The following is a 15,881-nucleotide window of genomic DNA, read 5'->3' on the forward strand; positions in this document are numbered from 1 at the left end:
GGTCTAGCGTCGGCGGCACTAGCCAAAGCTATGCCGGCATTTAAACATTTACGGTTTGTTTTAAATAAAAGCAATGACATGCCGCAAAAGTATTAGTACGAACAACAATCAGCCTGCAGCAGCACAAAACCACAAAGGCGCAGCAACAGCAGCGTCCGATATTGGTATATCGGTATATTGGTATATTGGTATATTGGTATTGGCTTGTCATTAAAATCGGTAAATAATTCACGCCATTAAGCGTGCGACGATCTGTGAGAAGCCCCCCATTTGACATGGTCCACGCCATTAGCTGGCACCGAATCTTGTTTCGATCTGTCCCATAATTTTCACATTTCGTTTGGCTTATTTATGGTGCAATTTCAGTTGATAATTTGCTGCCTTAAATGTGTCCACACTCGATCTTCCGACGTCATTCCAATAAATGTAAATGTAAATGACATATATCAATATATATGCAGATGTAACCAAATAAACTAAGGCTCGTTTACATATGTTAAATTTGATTTGATTGTCATAAAGAGAAGAAACAAGCTAATATCAGGGGGTATCTTCATCTAATCAGGTGGAAAACTTTGATTGTCATCTGAAACATGAGACTGGGAAAGCTTTTATATTCCCTAGAGAACCCTGGTTGCTGTCCTTGGCTCTAGCAAACCCACGCAAATGTAGTAAGTGCAAAGAAATCCATCATTTTGACATTTACGAGCGATATGCAAAGTTTTTCCCGACTCTACAGGTTTTCCGGTTTTGCTGGGCGATTTCCCCAAATTGCTTAGATAAAGTCGTTAGGGCTCGTTAATTGAATTAGATACGAATAATTGAGTATGCATATTCATGCTCAATCAAAACCAAACTGCCCAAACATCGGACCAGTTTTGGTACGGCATTAGCTATGCAATCGCCTAAAAGCGGAAAAATATATAGTATAATTTGCTGTTTCAGTTCAAATGTGGATGCTGTGGCTGTGGCTGTGGCTGAGCTCATTCGAAGATTCAAATTTGGCCTGCAAGCGCTCGTAAACAAACACAAAAAATTCGAAAATTCGAAAACAACAACGAGAATGCTCGAATTTAAAATCAATTAAGACAAATTTATGCTGACATGAGACAAATCAGAGCCAACATTTTCTGCGTAGGCGATCATTAAACGAAACGAACTACAGCCCAGGAAGGGGGTTAAGATTCGGGTGCTGTAACCAAAGGCTATTGGCCAGCACTGCCGTTTTTGGTAGTAGCCCATTGTCAGGGCCCCCCAAAAACAAATCATTAGGTGATGTAGTTTTTCGGCTGCCAGTCTTTTGGTTTGGTTCGGTTCGGTTCGGTTCGGTTCTCTCTGATTTATGCGACAACAGCACGCGATATAGAACAGCTCCTAAACTATCGATGGATAGTGCCGGAGACGGAGTCGAGGCCCACCTACGGTGCGATGAATAACAATTAGTGGCATAAATCAATGACAATCGCCCATCGACAACGGAGTGTGTGTGTCTGTAAAGGCAAACAGGCGCATAAATAACGATACATTCGTTGAAGTGACCAATGGTAGGCACCCATTGGGATGGATACATTGGTAAGATAGCTCCCGGCCCCGGCCCGGGCTCCGGCTCCGGCCCAGACCCAGACCCAGACAGAGCCAGCGAGCCAGCAGTTCACTTGCCATCTTGTCTCGGGGGCTCTAATTGCTTCGCGTCAATGTTTATCCAACTGTGGGTGTTCCGATCCACACGCACTCCGTCTCTTGTTGACCGCCATACGAGACTTTTTTTGTTTGCTTATTCTAATGAACCCATATACTCGTACTCGGGCGAGTAGTGGAGAGGAGGGTGTACCATACGAACATCTTTTTGAGAGAGAGATCGAGAAAATTGCGATAGTCGCAAATGATGTCATGTTGGTCATGTAACTCAATTTCAATTTACATGATCGATGCTCTCATGCCAACAGGCAGCTGTGAGAAAAATTGATTGCATTAAAAGATACACTCTCCGAAAGGGGTACGGTTTGTGGGCAGAAGGTGCTGGGGGCTAAATGTGTAACTGTGCAGGCGTTCGATTTTAATCGCTTCATTTAAAATGCCGCTCGATACGCATCAGTCGGCTCCTGCAGTCCAGGTCCAGGTCCAGCTCCAGAGACAGAGACAGAGTCAGAGAAGTGGCAGTGGCAGCCTCCATCCGCCGCATTGCGTGCCACTTGCTGCGATCTCGTTTTGACCAAAAGAGCACTAAAAAGCCAAGAGCGCTTGTGGCCCAAAACGAAACACAAATGGCCGCCGTTTGGCCGTTTGGCAGCCAACTGCCACTGCTGCAAGTGCAACGCAACTGGAGCTGCCACTGCTGCAAGAGCTGCAAGTCAGTGCTGCAGATTGGCTGGCCATTTTCTTGCAGAGTGAAAAAATCAAACGAAATTTTAATTAAATTGTTTGCCTCACTTGGCGATACGGGCCATACGGCTTCTGGCAGAAAAATGTTTTCAATTTTAATTAAATTGCCCCAGCACATACTCGCACACTTAGCATATGCATTGGATAAATCTTCCCCGAGTCATAAATACCAATATACTCGTACACTTCCTCTTTCTCCCTGGGCACACACGTGTGCCGTAAATCAAATTACCTAATGATGCATTTAGCGCATGAAATATGCCAATCCACACGGCCCGGCCGGGTCACTAACTGCCGCTAATTTACGGGCCCAGCCGTGCATGGCCTATCAAAGTCAAGGTGGATATTAAAAGCTGGGGGAACACTCGCACTCGTACGGCAACTTCTGCCTCCTCCTCTGCTGTTGGTGCTGCTGCTCGGCACTTGCATTTACATGCGCATTTAGTAATTCTCACAGCCGGCAACACACACAAAGATACACAGATGTACAGACGTCTCGTAAAAGATAGAAGACATTCAGCTCGGAAATCAGAAATCAACACCCATACAAGCGCACATATCATACTAATGATGCGAAATGACTTTAACGGCTTTTCTTCTGTGGTATGGGATCAAAATTATAGGTATATTAGGCTGAGTGGGAGCTCTTAGGAAACTGGGTTCACTATAGTTGGTTCTAACATCAAAACGATACATTTATCTCCTGTTTATATTAATTAATTTCACTTTACTATACCCCTTCTTTGATTAATTGGTGTGTGTCTCGTGCCCTCCAGGGTATCATTCTAGTCGCACCTATGACGCCTTTATGATTCACGCTAGCTGTGCTAACAACTACAACAAGGCCAACAATGACAGGCAATGGTATGTGCCATGGTATGGGTATCAATGGTCTTCGGGGTCCGTATTGGCGAGGAGGCAACAGAGTCAAGCGGCAAGAGGCTAGAGGAAGGTGATGATCAATGGCCAACTGGTTCTTTGCTCTCTCCCGCAATTGCAGACGGCAAAATGCAGACATCGTCGCTTTTTTCTATGAAATAAAGGTCAAATGAGCCAACAAGACAGCCGACAGCCACAGCCACAGCCACAACAACAACCACAACAACAGCAATGGCAACAGCAACAAGTGTTTTTTTTTTTTGCAGACTTCATTGCATCTGGGGCTGGCTGTGGAAGTGAAGATTTATGGTATAAAGATTCTCAAGTGTTTTTACAGCTTAGTATTTCTGCGGCTTTGGCCTGACATTTGTTCAACTTATTTTGGTATTTTCAAGCGATTTTACCACTTTAATTACGTGTGTAAAATGTTTCTTCTTAATTAAGCCGTAAGTGGGGGGAACTCTTTGAACTTTATCAGCCGCAAAATCGAAATATTTATAGTGCCAATTGGCTGGTATCGCTCCGCCCAATCATTCGATGGCAGAGATACGGGCGGAACACACCCAAAAGAAAGTTGGATCCCCATTCATTTCCGCTGGCACAGCACATTCCATTTCTAAAACTTCATTCACATAAACCCTGGGCAGAAGGGGAGTCTTAATTCGAATCGTTTAACAACGGAAGCATTGGGCTGCCACTCGGGGATAAACGAGCGCGAAATCTCTTCTGCTCCACTTAAGATACACAGACAACAAAACCAACAACACAAAATTAATCAAAACAAACAATAAAGAAATGGCCAAAAGCAAACAAAAAAAAAAGTGCCGACCAAGAAATTGGGTCCACGCAGAGGGGCACAGCCATATATTTTCTGTATTTGCCTTTGGGCACAATTCCACAATTTGAATGATTCAAAGAGGAGCAGCTAGCTCTATGTATATATAGTCGACAGATTCATATTGATTGTATTTTGTGCTTTGTAATTTACAAAGGAGGGGGCAGGAGACGGAGGCGGTTGCGCCACAAAGGGGTGGCCCAGAAAGTAGAACAAACCATTGAACCCGCATAAGGCCGGAGGAATAAAGAAACCGAAACAAATATTCAGCTATGAAAAGGCCAATTAATATGAAACTCGTTTCAATGGAATGCCGGGGCCTTATTACACTTATTTCTATATTTTCTGTAGTTTCTGTTTCTCTGTTTCTTTTTCTATTTCTTCGTCTGCTTTTGTTTTTGCAATTGAACATTACTCATACGCACGGTTAGCCGGGTTAAACATTTTTGCGGGGCAGTGTCACGCCCCAAACCGCATACACACTGGCCCCAAAGAGCCAATATTTACGCTTCGCTTCTGTCGTGGCTTATGGTCAGGTAGCCGTAGTTGCTGCCACCGCGTAGCCGCAGCTTCGAAATGCCACACGTTACGCATACGCCAGGTAGGCCCAGCACTATGTGTGTGTGTGTGTGTGTATTTTGTCGTGGTCGTGATTGATATGCGTTCGCATAATATGATCGATCTCTTTTCTTCATCATCAATTACACTTTGTCTAGCTTTTGGCCCGCGCCGAGCCTCATTGTCCGCTGGCTGGCCATTGGCCGTTGTTGGTTTTATAATCATTTTTTTTCCATTTTTAATAATAGCTCGTGTTGTCTTAGCCGTTTTTTTGCTTTTGTTGGCATTTGTGGGTTAACTGCATATTAGTCGCTGTTGGCTTTTGGCCACACACAGACCCCAGACCCCAGACTACAGGCACAGGACTGGTCATGTGATTAGACGGAGCTTCTGGTGAATCATTAGTAGTTGCGATTCGGCTGCCCAAGAAAACCGGAAAATTACTAGACCTGGGCACCCGTCTAGACTCTTGTCTGATTATGCAAATGGCATAAATGGTTTTCATACGAAATATTTCAATCAAAATGCAGATCCCCGAAAACCCTCGGGGAGCGGGGAACCGCCTTTAAAAAGCTCGTTTTCGTTTCTTTTTTTGTCAAAAAGCTGTCAGGGAAATTTGCATAAATGATAACTTTATCGAACTGAGCCAATGAATCGGCGGAGAGTTGACTTCGCTATAGACAAGAGGGCGTGGCCAGTGAGCCAGTGAGTGACTGGCGTACGTGCGGTGCGTGTCGACTGCGTGTATCTCTGGCCGTCCCGCTCTGGCTCTGGGCTCAGTAAAAATTAACATGTCACCTGGGGACAAATGGAGACTGAGAGGCTATAGCCTCGACTGGCCATAGCTGAGGCGTGGCATCAATGTGGCATGTAATAGATCCACGTATGGAAGCACTTCAGTGAGCCTTTGGGTAATTTCCTGAATGTTATTTACATTTCGGTTGCATACGAGTATATTTCATATATTTTATGGAACCAAACTAATTATAAAATACACTCATTTCCCGTGGTTAGAGAGGTTCGACAATCGTTTGCCCGATCTACAAGTGAACCCAAAACCCAGCCTTTTCCTGTCAGTTGTCGTTTGTCTGCCCCCTCTCCCAATATTGTTTTAGATCAAGGCAGTGTTCGGGTCTAAAACAAGCGCTTAGACAACGGCAATAGCGGACCACAGCCTGTGGACTACATGAAGTGCCAAATTTATATAACCATTCGATACGATGGTGGTTAACCCAGCCCCAGCCCCAGTCCAGTCCAGCCCCTCCACTCCACTGCACCCTGCAAATGTACCTGTGCCTGTACCCTAACCCCATTTGCATGCGCCGCCTTCATCGTCGTCGTTGCGGCTGACATCGCAACATTTTGTTGCAGCGGCTACCAATTCCGCACTCTGCGGCTAGAGCTGGAGTCGAAGCGGAGTCGGAGCGGAGTCGGAGTTGGAGCTGAATCCACTTAGTCGCAGCTCGTTTTGGCCCAGTCGCAGTCGCGGGCAGCCACTAAGCCTCGCTGCAGGTTGTTCTTGTTGCCGTCGCCTGTTGCTCGTTGAACGTTGCTTGGATGGTTGTTGGTTGTCATGTACGAAAATTGTAGCGCGCATTGCTGCAGGAAATAGTTCAAACATATCAATTTTATTTTTATTTATGCTAATAAACCGTTAGGCCGCCCGAGTGAATTATTGGCCATACACCTATAAAAAACACAAGCCAGAAAAAAACAGAAAACACCACGAGCATATGCGCATATCCCAAGCCACGACCCGGCGGCGGCACATGTTGAAGCGCGCCAGCGCTCCTTCGCATCGATCGGCATGTGTATCAGCTCGGATCTCTCGGGTGAAATCTGTGCATGCACTTTGATTAATCAAATCAAATTAACGCCGCATTCCCACACAAATCAATGCAATTTGCGGTGCAGACTGCCAAAAAAAAAACAAAACCAATTGACATCGAAATCGACTTCGGCATCGGCATCGGCTTCGACACTGGCGAAAGTGTTGAGTGCAACACCCACCCAAAATGGCAGCCGTACCCATTTCCACACCCGGTGGGCGTGCTGCTGCTGCTGTCAGTGATGGGCGAGGCCCGCATGCAAAACAAGTGCGACCTAAAACAAACATCAAATTGAGTCTTACTTGGCTGCCAGCAGCTGCACACACTTGCCCGGCCAGAAAAGTGTTACGATTCGGGGGAGATAATTGAAAATGTTCATAGGAGATTTAAGTATAATCTTTCCCCTGACAGATGCAGATCAAAATTGTAGGCAATTTGCAACCTACAGGTCCGTGATATGAAGATAAATATCCCTCTATCTAGGATCATTTCAGGATATTGCGTATCAACAGATATGGGCTGTAGTTTTGTGACTTCTTCCAAGAAATTAGTATCTTAGCCATACCTATGGTTAGATTATGAATAGTTTTCATCTATAAGTAGCAGAAGGTTTGTTTTAACTACAACTTTGATTCCAGAATATTCAAATACAATCATGAATATTCCTTTAGTTGAAAAGATAACCTTTCCATCCCCAGACTTTGACCAGCTTCTCCACCCATTCGCAATACTTCTTTGAACAAGGGTATAACAAAACGAATCGTGTTGGAGTTTTGCTAGCATTTTCCAGGTTTTCCAGCTGCAGTCTCTTATGGCAATTTGACAAACGACAGGCAGGACTGCCACAAGCACAAACACAAACATAACGACAACCACAACCACAGCCACGGAAAATCCGACAAAAAGTGGACGGTCCATTGGGCTCCGACACCATTGGAGTGCTCTGGCCATGTTGTCTGTGCCATTTTTGGGCAACCCCCGACGTCATTATTTGCTGGCATACGAGTGCACATAATTAAAATTGACTCAAGTGTCGCCCGGGTTAGGAATGGATCGGATCGGATCGGTCGTCACACCCAAATGTTCTGGCCAAGAAGGAGATGGAGGCAGGAGATTGGAGACAGAAGGCAGCAGGCAGCAGGCATGCTGCATAAATTTCAATTGGCAATTGACAGCAGCTCTTGTTGTTGCAACAAATCTCTGTCAGCTGCATGGTAAAATGAATGTTTATTGTTTGGTAAGTGCCGCAGTCCGAGGCAGCCGAAAAAAAACGTCACATTTAATGCATGGGCCGCAATTTATAGAAGCCATTTTCGGCCATTTGATTGAAAGACCCGCAATGGGCGTTCACCCATTGGAAAAGTGTGTTTGTCTGTGATATTTCACGTATTTTCGCCTATTAATTTACAACTTTTTAAGCCATCGCCAATCGCTGTTGCAGGCAGTAGCAGGCAGCAGGCAGCAGACCGGGCAAGCAATTTGCCATGGCCAAAATTGGCAAACAGCTGAAAAATTTCGCATTTCGCATTTGCCTCTTTGCGTCTTTTTTTTTTGCATAATTTCCTTTCCTTGCTGTGGAATGGCATGGCGCATGCCATGGGCCCCCAAAAAGTGAAACTTTCATAATTGCTTGAGAATTTCTGTCTACCAGCGGCACACAATCTCCATGGTCACCGCATTACTGACTTTTTTTGTTACCATGGCTTTTTTTTCCAGCTTTCTGGCCAATTAGCAAAGCCCCTGGCCAGTTGCTAACGGTAGCCCGGAGCTCAAGCTCTAGCTCCTGCTGCTGCTGCTGCTCGCCTGCCTGCTGCTTACTGCTGCTGCTGCTGCTGCTGTGTGGTCCGTACGAGTGTTTGCTCTACGCATTAACGCCGCTTAGGCCTAAGAGACAAACAAAACAAACAAACAAACAGACGGACAAACAGAGGGGCGAACACAAAGTGGTGCCAGGTGGACTGTGCTGTCCACAGCTGGTGACCAGCTATTAGCCAGGGGCCATCTCCGGGAACGCCGACTTTTGTCTTGTTGGGGCAGAGACTGGGCAAAGGCCCCGTCTGATAGAGTATCGCGGCTGCGACCTGGGGCTCTGGCTTTTTGCCGCGCAGTTCAAAGTGTTTGCCCAATGCCAATGTGGCATTTAAAACTAATACGAGCGAGACGACAACGTTTGCTTTTGTCGTTGCTGCTGCTGCTGCTGCCTGTTGCTGCTACCTGCTGCTGCTGCTGTTGCTGCTGTTGGCGTTAGCTGTCACCAATTTGGTATTGAAAACAGTCAACAGACTGCTTGGCGGCAGTCGCTAGCCGCTTCTGAGACTGCGATTGAGACTGGGTGACTCCGACTCTGAGTCCATGTCCAGGTCCAACTCTGACTCCGAGTCTAAGTTAGTTGTTTGTGCTATGCAAACAATCGACTGCTACTCTCCGAGTCGAAGACAATCCAGCAGTATTAATACATGGAAACATGGATACATGGAAAAATTCTTCAATGGTTTTTTTTGGGGGGGGGGGGGGGGGGGGGGGGGGGCGCACCCGTACAGCAAATAGGCTGACTGGAGATGCCTAAAGCTAACTGGCAGCTCAACAGTATTGCATGTTCATATATATTTATGCATATGATGGGGCACCAACATCAACACCCCCTCCCCCTCGATGAAATTGCAATTGCAGACACCACTCGAGTTGAGTTCATTTCGAGCGCATCTCTCAGCCCACATGTGGTCCACGGACAAAACGTTTCCAACGCCATCGCCAACGCCGGGCTTTTCCTAACTGTTTATCTGCATGAGCGAGTTACCATTTTCCACCTCACCCCTTCACTCTACTCCCTGCTCCCGCTTAAGTTTTTCCATTAGATGGAGGACAAGGCGGCCGTGCACCTGTTTGGAAAATGTGTTGCTTATTTATTTTAATTTTCCTAGACGATATTTTTGTTTGTCCATATGACTTTGCCTTCATTAGTGGGCAAAGTGAAAATCTCTGTGAAAATCTTGGGCAGCCGCCGCTGCAACAGTGTATCTGAGATCCTCGTATCATGATCTTGTCGTATGACGGGTCGTTTTCGCTTTTGAACACTTTACGCTTTGGCCAAATGTGACGTCTAATGAAGCATGCGGTCTGAGTCTCAGACTCTCCTGGCCGCTGGCAACCGGTTGTGGGGATTTGAGCCAGGCCAGGCCAGACCTGAAGCAGCTCCTTCAGAAAGAAAGAAAAATCTGGTAGTCATAAGGCGATAGAGCTCTGATAGGCCGGCCAGCGCGGATACAAATGTGAGATAACTGGCCAGAGATCCGATGACAGCGAGAGAAAACACAGGTAGCCGTAGCCCCACTGGACACTGGGGAATGGCAATGATGACAGCAGAAATGCCTGAGAATCGGTACCAAGATGCATGGGGATAGACATGGGTGAATATGATGATGATGATGATGATCATGCTGATGATGGTTCCATCCAGATTCGGATTCAATTTGGGTCTTGGCACTCTCTCACTCTCCCTCTTTCGCTCTCTCTCTCTCTCTCTCTGGGAGTCTAATGGTCGGACTGAGCATATAATTCGCTAGCATTCACGTTCGCTAACAAGCAATTATATATACTTAATAGCTAAATCCTAACGATTTCCTCCATTAAAGGAGGCTAGAGTGAGAGCAGGAATCGGCCAACATCATGGCTAACTTGCCTCAATTTACAACATGCAAAATGAACAAAATGAAATGGAAGTAGAACCGCACTGCTGCACCGCTGCGGCACCGCTGTGGCACCACCAAATGCTGGGACGCACGCTGTGCGCAGGCAATTTATTGTGTGTTTGTTTTAAGCATAGAGCATGGCACACATGTATCTCACAGATACTCGCATGGGCATCGGCTGCAGCGGCGGCAGCGGCGACGGGGTCTGCCCCTAACTGCAAATGTGAGAAAAACACAATTAGCTTTTGGCGGCAGTGCAGCAGGGGACCACCTGCTGCTTGCTACCTCGCCACAAAATCAAAAATACAACAGCACAAAAAATAAGGAGAAATATGGAAAAAAAAAACTTTCAACACACGACGCGAAACCTACGAACACAAAATGGGTGGGGTGAGGGTGAGGGTGAGGGATACATAGGAAAACTAATTGCACATAGAAGTTGACCGCTGCATAGTTTATTTAAATTTTGCCATAACAAAAGCCGCATGGCAAGTTTAAGGTCAGTCTATCGTGTGATATGCAACCCATATGCCCCCCGATCCCGATCCCGTTCCGATCCGATCCGATCCCCCACTACTCGTAGAGTCTTACTCCAACTCCGAATTGCGGCGAGGTTGGGGCCATGGCTGCGGCTCAATAAAACAGCATGCAAATATAAAATATATGTTTAGAGAGAGAGAGAGAGAGAGAGAGGGGGGAGAGGGAGAGCAACAATATAAATGTTGGGTATGCTAGATCTGGCCAATAAACCATACCAACACCAGCACCAGCACTAGCAACACGAGAGCAAATTGAAACTAATCGAGTTTCGGCCAAAAGGCAGCTGCCATAAACATAAAAAATAAAATAAATACAAGTCAGAATCTAAGCAAAGTTTGCAGAGATTGCGATTGTAATAAAAATCACTTTGAATATCGCATAGGTGTGGTCCTAATTACCGATATTAAAGCGGATCTATTTCATCTGGTCGCAGTGCCAGTCCCCTACTCCGAGACTGCCTCGATTCGATTCGTTGCGATTCATTTCGATTTGAATTGCCACGAGTCCGGTCCGGTCCGGTCCCGGCTCGGTTCAGTTCGCTGTGGTCCGGTCCGGACATGGAAATCAATATGATAGAGCTCTGGGCCTCCATTTGGCGGTGTAAATCTGTTAGAGCCAATACAAGCGGCACAATCCAAGTGAGTTCTGCAATTGCAGATGGCAAAATTAGTGCTAATGGCATCAAATGTCTGTAATTTCACTGTATGCCATTTAATATGCCATGCCAACGGTCGAAAGGAGCGCCCTGGTCGGACATGGGCATAGGCTTCTCTGGTCTGTGGCCTCTTGTCCGGGCTGGGTCTTATCAAGGCCAGGCCGGCGGGTAACCAGATAACCAAGCCCTTGTTTTAATTAAATAGCTGCACATAAAATACAATACACTTAAGCGGAGACTTAAAAAGAAGCTGAGCAGGAAGTGGTCGCCATCAAAGCGTTTTTGGCTCTTGCCTACTTTCGTTGTATCAATTTCACTTGGCCCAATCACAATACATCCACTATGGCCCATCAGTGTCAGCCTGTCAGTCAGTCAGTCACTCAGTCAGTCAGTCAGGCAGTCAGGCAGTCAATCCGACTGTCAAAACGCACGCCCATTCATAAGTTGGGCCTTACATTTAAGGCTCAATTATGGCGCACTTAATGAACTCATCTCCCGGACAGCGCATCAAACAATAACTGCAAACTGTCAAAACATTTTCTTTATACCCGATCCAAGAAACTATCAAATCAAATTGGAGCACCCATGATGAGGCGTGGGCGAGGTTTGATCTCCGTACGGTCTTCGTACGGGTATGGGTACGAGTATGAGCATAAAAGAAAGCAATTAACAATTACAATTTGATCGGTTAGCATCTGGCAGCAAGCCATTAGCTAAGACGACACTAATCCAACAATTGAAACTACTTTCAAACGATCATCGAGCTCTTTTTGGGGGGAATACTTACGGTATAGTGGATTATCATACAAAGTGGATCTGCTTGAATAAGCAAAAATATTTTGTCTTGGGGAAAGCATATTTAAAGTGTTTTTAGAAGAAGAACTTCCAATCGAATGCTTAAAAGTAAGTCTGAAGAGATTTTTCAAATATTTTCCTTGAAGTACAATCATTATTTAAATCTGCCTGCATAGTCAGAGATTTTTCTTTTTATTCTTGATTTATTTCAGTTTCCCCTTTGACTCAAGCGTCTGATTCATTTGGTTCCCATCTCGGTACCGGCTCAGTGTGTCTCACCTTGATCTTGGTGCATGACTGGAAGTAGATCCAGATACATACATATATATAAATAACACACCCAGGTTCCTGATCGACAGCCGGCCAAACCGTTTCTATGCATAGCATTACGAGAGCCAGAACGATCGGAGTTTTATCGGAGGTACGGTATACGGCATGGTATACACATATGGATTTTACCGTTTTAGGCATTCGGTCTAATTGATTGTTTGTGGTTGCCGGCCGCCACCTACTGACCTTCACATTGAGCGGTGGCAGGCGACAGCGGACAGTATCCGCAAGTCGATCGGTCGGTCAGTCCGTCGATCGATCGATCGGACTGGTAGACAGACGTCTCGTCGTCTAGCTCGTGCTTGGAGTCGGGGAGTCGGGACCGGACCGGGTCCAAGATCTGGTCTCTAGCATTGGGGAAAAGAGATCTGATACGACCACACAATGGGCGCGTTAGATTGCTAATCGATTTGCTGCTCATTCGACTTTTATTACGTATTCAAATTGGTGCAATTACCACTTGGAACTCGTATGGCATAAAGGTGGGTGTGGTCCCAACCCCAACCCCAACCCCAACCGCAGCCATAGTTTAAGTTTTCTTTCTGCGAAATTGTCTTGCGATGATAATTATAAATGTTTCTACAACGTGGACACGATCGGAGTAGGAGGTTTTTCTACTGGCTCTTGTTATAAAGCAATGAAAATTTCTCCGGGTCTTGAATTACGTGCCGGATTTGGAGTGCGACAGCCAGCCAGCAACCTGCGGATCGGATCGGATCGGATAGGTGGCGAGGGTAACTTGAGACCTTCTTTCACAATGATTTTCATTCAGCTATTTGGCAGGCAGGGCCAGGCCATGCCATGCCACACTATGCCAGTCCATGGAATACCTTGGTATGCAGATATTTGCAACCATCGGAGAGCAACCGCAGTGGGCAAACACTTGCTGCCTGGTTGGCTACCGGGTCTGGGACTCCGTCTTACTGTCTCCCCGTCTCCGGGCCGGGCAGGGCCGCGTCTTGTCTTGCCAATCACTCAATCAAAACGTCACTTGGCGTGGCAGTTTTGCGTGGCGTTTGCTGGAAATTGAAATAGAAACGTCAGAATTTCTGCTCTAATTATAAGGCGGTATGTTTTACGTACTAGCCAAGTTTCTTGACTCCTCGTCCGATTGTCCATTCGTCCGTTTGTCTATCTCTCTGTTGCTGTTTTTTTCTCTCAATGAGTGGTGTTTTTTTTGTCTGTCTGTTTTGTTTTACAGTCTGCGCTTTGGCTCTGGCTTCCATCCGTCTCAGTGTCTGTCTGTGGCCGTGTCTGTGGCTGTGTCTGTTGCAAGAAAGATTATGCTTTGATGCACTCACGTTAAGCTCACTTTACAGTTACAATTATTGTTTAATATCGTGTAGCCGCAGCCACAGAAGACCCTAGAGACCTGCTTGGCCGGCATTTGCAACACTTGCCGCACTTTGTTGCAATCGGAGCTGGAGTTGGAGTTGGAGTCGGAGCTGGAGCCGAAGCCGAAGCCGGAGCCGCTGCTACTGGGCTAAAATTTCATTTGCAATTATTATGCATTAATTGCGGGTGGGACGATGAGTCGTCTCATATGTCCCCCAATTCCAGTCCGATCCGCTGGAACTGCTGGAACCACTGGTACCGCCCATTGGTCAGTTTCCCAATCGTAGAGGCCGTCGAGACCGTACTGTCATGCCTTTGTCTTGGCCCCAAGAAAAAAACACAAAACGCAAATTGTTTTAGATTGCCTAAAGCGGCGAATTATTTGCAGTATGTTGCCACGTTTTGTGTCGCTGCTGATTATATAAATCGGTGCAGAAATTGCCTGTAAAATCAGCTGCCTGTTTGCACCCCAACAAGCCCCTGTCCCTCGCCCTCTCCCTCTCGCTCTCCTTCTGCAGCATCCATCTGTCCTCACTCTAATGCACGACACGTCGGTGGCAGCCTCTGGTCAATTGTCTGCCGCACATTTTCTGGGCACGTGATTGTTGTCAGGTGGAGGCAGTGGCAGCCGCATTGGCAGGCTGCAGGCTGCTGGGTGCTGGGTGCTGCTGCTGCCTGGTTGTTCACATGCACTGCAGATTTTTCTCCTTTAAAGGAGAAGGCAATACGAGTCTAGGAAATATGGGAAATATATTAAAATATAAGAAACAGTTTCATTGGGAAACAATTCAAATTAAATTTGAATTTATGCTGGAATTACGTACATATATCCCCTGCCAGTTCCACTCCCCTCTGACCCAACCCGATTAAACATGCATCAGCTGCCAGTCTCGGGCTCAAATCAGCGCTTAACGGGTTGCCGTTGCAGTTGCACTTGCAGTAGCACTGGCCCCAGGTTGCTGTTGCATTTGCCGCTGGTTAAAATCAAAAAAAAATCTGCGCGCTTTGCGAGCGTGTCAAAGAATTGGTCATTGTTTGTAATTATGAAAATTGCTTAATTGTTGCCTAACTCCCGGTGGCGGCAGCAGCAGCAGCAGCAACAAAAATTGCACTTGCAGCATGGCAGAAATTTGGCCAGACATTTGTTTTTTTTTTGGGGGGCTGCTGCTGCTGCTTAAGTGGCAAGGCTTAATTGTTAATAATTTGTGTTATAATTCTGGCGCAGAGTGGCAACTTTTATTGCTAAATTATTAATTGCAATAATATTTAGCTGCAATCTTTCGGGTGTATCTATATATTCTCTGTAATATATTTTCTGCTTTGTGTAGAGTTCCTTGGCCTGCCAGTGGGCTGCGCCCAGTTTTTTCTTCTGTTTATTGCCGCTTGACTAAGCAAATTTATAAACTAAACCGAACATACAGGCAGGTATAGCATACACGTATACCTATGTATGTATGTATATATCGTATATAGTATGTGAGTGTGTTTACAGTCCAGTTTTCTGGTTGTTTTATGGCCCAGTCATACGAACAAACGAATCAGAAACAGAAATGAAGAAAAAAATGAATTGGTTTTTAATTATTATTATTGTTAATGCAGCAGTAACTGTTATTTTTGTTGCTATTTCCAAGGAATGGCCCCCCGTCGTAATGAGCAATTTCAGTTGAAATTCTTTCAAGTGTGCTGCTGCTGCTGCTGCCTCGCTTTTGGCCCGCAATTAAACGTTACTCATACGACCCTGTGGCCGCCGCCCCGCAAATTAAGCCAAATTAAGGCGGCTTATTATGACAAAACAACAGAGACAATAGCAACAACAGCAACATCAATAGCCAACCTATATGGAGAGGGATCTGGTTCATTGTGTGTGGCTAAAACAGGTAATTAAAAGTGCCCCCGCCCGGCTCGATAGACGTGGTTTGTCATATGATTTATAATAAGTTTTGCATAGATTTATTGACTTACTTTGGCTCCCCCGAAGCGGAGCAGGAAGAATGTGTGCTGTGCGCAGGAAATGCCAGCCAGTGCACTGCAAATAGTTTCAAAGTGAAATAGCA

The 15,881-nt window shown here is 45.9% G+C and overlaps 1 protein-coding gene across 2 annotated transcripts in view; it reads right to left on the reverse strand.

The window, feature by feature from the left end:
- The window catches only part of LOC108157266 (putative uncharacterized protein DDB_G0277255), a 67,645-nt gene that overhangs the window by 30,320 nt on the left and 21,444 nt on the right, over positions 1–15,881 (reverse strand). The window contains exon 2 of one of the 2 annotated variants that reach the window (XM_017289254.2): positions 15,790–15,853. The exons of the other annotated variant lie outside the window; for it this stretch is intronic. The gene's annotated coding sequence lies outside the window, so the exon portion shown is untranslated. The remainder of the gene's footprint in view (positions 1–15,789; positions 15,854–15,881) is intronic. 2 annotated transcript variants of the gene reach the window in all.

The sequence above is a fragment of the Drosophila miranda genome, chromosome 2, assembly GCF_003369915.1.
Source record: "Drosophila miranda strain MSH22 chromosome 2, D.miranda_PacBio2.1, whole genome shotgun sequence".
Classification (NCBI taxonomy): domain Eukaryota; kingdom Metazoa; phylum Arthropoda; class Insecta; order Diptera; family Drosophilidae; genus Drosophila; species Drosophila miranda.